At 32.8% G+C, this 3,903-nt stretch overlaps 1 long non-coding RNA gene across 1 annotated transcript; it reads left to right on the forward strand.

Annotated features, from left to right (window-relative positions):
• The first annotated feature begins 1,814 nt into the window (after nucleotides 1-1,814).
• Nucleotides 1,815-3,641, forward strand: LOC107949254 (uncharacterized). Its single transcript, XR_001697681.2, has 2 exons — nucleotides 1,815-1,904; nucleotides 3,300-3,641. It is a non-coding gene; the product is annotated as an uncharacterized lncRNA (long non-coding RNA).
• Nucleotides 3,642-3,903: the final 262 nt, after the last annotated feature.

Below are 3,903 nucleotides of genomic sequence, written 5' to 3' on the forward strand. Positions count from 1 at the left end.
AAATTAAATACTAACTATTTCAGTTCTATGTCTATAGTAATAGGCCTCAAGTGTTTACTTATAACTTAACAGCATCTTTTCTATTGCAACTGGCATCAGAGTCTCGAACCTGATTTTCTTTGTAGTATATCATTTTCAAAACTCTCTATGGCTTGCTTTTCCCAAAATTTCTCCTTTTTCATGTATGCATGCATGCCAACTTACTTAAGTAGATTTAAAAACTCAGTCCGAGGTTTTGAACTAAGGCTCTGATATCACTAAATGTAACCTCCCAAACCCAGCCTAGATGTTATGGCTAGATTAAGAAGGCTACATTAGCCACCGAAATGGCTAAGCTAACTTACGTTACTTTTAAAGACCTTAAATAAACTCATTTTAGAGAAAACCGTAGTTGTACTTTAAGTTAGCTTAAAAGCTTTCATTCATTAGGTTATCTATACTTAGGATTCATTTTATTGTTGATAGTGTTCTTTTAGAAAAACCGTTTGCTTGTCACTCTTCTTAAAAAAACCTCGATGTTAAACTAATGCAGCAAAAAGAAAAAACCATTTTTCAAGTCATTTGGAAACTTAGTTGCCTTATTAATTTTTTTTTCAAAAATGATTCCTTTGCAATGTAGTAGAAACTAAGGAACAATATCAAAATTTAGTTAAGTATGATATCATGCATTATCCGATTATTATGCTTGAGTAATCCATGCATACAAAAATCCCCAAAAGAAAAGTTACCAAGCCACAGACTAGAAATAATAAAAAATTACTAGCCAAAACCAATAGAGATTAATTAATACTTACTTAAAAAATAATCAGAGGTCTAAGTTGATTCTCCGAATGCCGAGTCCGATCCTAATTTTAAGGTTTACCTGAAAAGTTAAACACTATTGGGGGTGATGTAACAGCCCAATTTTGGGCCTAATCGGAACAATGGTTTCGGGACCACTATTCCGAGGCCAGATAAAATTATTTTAGTATTATTTTATGTGTTATAATATGATTTTATAAGTGCATGTTAATTTTGGTATATTAATTTTAGCGATTTCTAGTCCAATTTCGAAAAAGGACTAAATCGCGTAAAAAGTAAAAGTTGTGTTTTAATACCTAAAGGTGTTAAATTGCCTTGTATCTTAAATTGGGGGTCTTTAAAGTGAAATTAGGCCATTGAAAGTGTGATGGCCGGCCATGGGAGACAAAATAGTTGAAAAGTCAAAATTAGACAAAATAGTTTTATTATTAACAAATAAAAAAAAAGAAAAAGAAAAAGCTATCATTTTTCTCTTCCCCTTCACCAAAATATGCAGCAAAGAAAGGGTTTTGAAGCTGGGAAATTTCAGCAACATATTTCCCTTGCTTGTAAGTGATTTTAATGTCTTTGCTTGATGATTTTTGTATTTTTGGAACCCCTAAAGCATAAGCTTTCATAAGAGGGGATTATTTTGCAAAATGATGAAGAGTCTAGGGTTTTACCATGAGAGTAAATGTGTTGTTTGCTGTGTTTTTATGGAAGATTATGAGTCCTAGTTGTCTAATAAACAACTTTTGTGAAAGAAATTGCATGAAAATACCTTAAAAAGGGGTAAATTGCTAAGTTGTAAAATGAGTTGTAAATGTGTAAAATAGTTGAAATTATGAGTTGCTATAGTTATGAAAATGGTTCATCTAGACTCAAGGAGTAAAGAAATGTGATAAAAATTAATTTACGAGCATTGGGGCAAAAGTGCAAATATGCAAAAGTTTAGGGGTCAAAATGAAAATTGGTAAAAATATGATTTTTAGACCCATATGAATATTGTGACTGATTGGTAGGCTAAATGTGATGTTATAGATGATAAAAATTGAGATTTGGACCTAGAACGGAAAGAAATCGATTTATGGACGAGTATGTCTTTTCATCTTTGTGGTATCGAGGTAAGTTCATGTGTAAATAATGTAGCATAATTGTTATTTTTAAGTTATTGATGTTAAATATATGATATGCTAATTTTTATCATGAAATATATGCTTTGTGGTTATTTTCGAATAAAATGCAAGTTATGTGTATTATCTGTTAAATATAAAGTGCTACCGAGTATTGGTTTCGGTATTTTACGGAAGATGGCAAGGATATGTGTTCGAGGAAAATCCCGTTTGAACCTTAGGAATAGATTAGGATACAAGTGACATGTCACTAGGATGGTTGAGCATCCGTACTCGTTGAGTTGAGTCCGAGTTCACTTATGGATGCGAATGTTCGAACTCGTTGAGTTGAGTCTGAGTTCGTGAGATGTAACTAGGCATCCGAGCTCGTTGAGTTGAGTCCGAGTTCACTTATGGGCGGGTTACATGGTAGCTTGGCTACATATGTGGCACTTATGTGAAAACTTTCCATGTATCTGAATTATATTCCGATGTGCTCAACGGGCAAAATTCTACTCAAATGGAGGAATACTCGAGATGAAAGGGACGTATTGGTAAATGTTGTGAAATGGATACTTTGAACAGGTATGTACTTAACCCTCGGGTTGAAAACTAGACATAACAACAATATGGTAAGATGGTAAATGAAAATGTGATATGAATGTCTCGGTGATGATTATACAAACGATGTTGTATTAATTTTGTGAACAATGATCACGAATGAGTAATTTAGCCTTGACAGATTTGAGTTACTGCAGTAGTGTAACTTTGAAAATACACTAAAAATAGTGGAAAATGAGTTAGAGGCAGAATAAAATATGGGATTAAAGCTCAATGAGTCTATTTTCACATGAAAGAAACAGGTAAGAAAAAGAATTCCATATTGTGTGATATTTGAATTCTTGTGAAACAGGGTCTGAATGAATTCGAGATCCCCTGTTCTAAATTTAGAAATTCACCAAAACTTTTAAAAAAATTATTAAGAGTTATAACTTACATTCATAGATTCCTTATTGAGTCTATTTTTATGTGAAATAAACGGCATGATCGTTGGAATTTTGTATAGGGAGAAATTCAGTTTGTAGTGCACAGGGGTCAGAGTGGTCATACCCTGAAATAGGGGAGACTTTAACTAATAAATTGTACTATTTGGCTTAACCAAAAATTCTGGAAATTTTATGAAAGAAATGAAAGTAAGTCTAGTTTCAGGGAAAATTAACGAAACTTAATTCGTAGTTTTGTAGCTCCAGATATAAATAATTTAGTGACTATTTCTCAAGAAGACAGCTTGTAGTGAACTTGAGAATATGTTGTAAACATTGATAAAACAAGTTAATGAGTTGCTTATTGTTTTCATATGAACTTACTAAGCGAAAGCTTACCCCCCTTCTTTCCCATGTTTTTTAGAGTTTCCAGGTTAGCTCGGGTTGGAGGCCGTCAGATATATTATCACCCTATCGAGTTAACGTTATCGGAGTAAGTAAACTCAAGTGATTCGAGTCTATGGCATGTATAGGGTTTTAATGTGAGTATGTAATATTATGATTTAGCCAAAGGCATTGGCTTGTTATTAAGGTAGTATTAGTTATGTAAATTGGCCTATGTCGGCTAATATCGTTATGGGCCCATATGATTATTCTTATGCATTTATGTTATTATTTCTTGTGATGTGGCTTACAACATGTATGCCTAGAGATTGAATTGAGATTCATTGATGAGCTAGTAACTAATGCAGGATTAAGTGATTGGTAAATAGTTAATAATGCTTCATGAATGGTTTGTGATGTAATGATAGTTATGTCTAGTATGTGGTAATGATATAGGCAAATTCTATAATATTTATTGCATAAGAAAATAACTTGAGCATAACATGTTTGTAGATGTTTAAGAGCTCATTTATGTCACGTTGTATGTTATTGGATAAGTATGTATCTATGCATATGGTGTGAGAGTGATAAAAGGCTTAATAATTAGCCTATTTCTGGCCACACGGCCTGAGCACATGGGCGTG

The sequence above is a fragment of the Gossypium hirsutum genome, chromosome A04 (genome assembly GCF_007990345.1).
Source record: "Gossypium hirsutum isolate 1008001.06 chromosome A04, Gossypium_hirsutum_v2.1, whole genome shotgun sequence".
Lineage (NCBI taxonomy): Eukaryota > Viridiplantae > Streptophyta > Magnoliopsida > Malvales > Malvaceae > Gossypium > Gossypium hirsutum.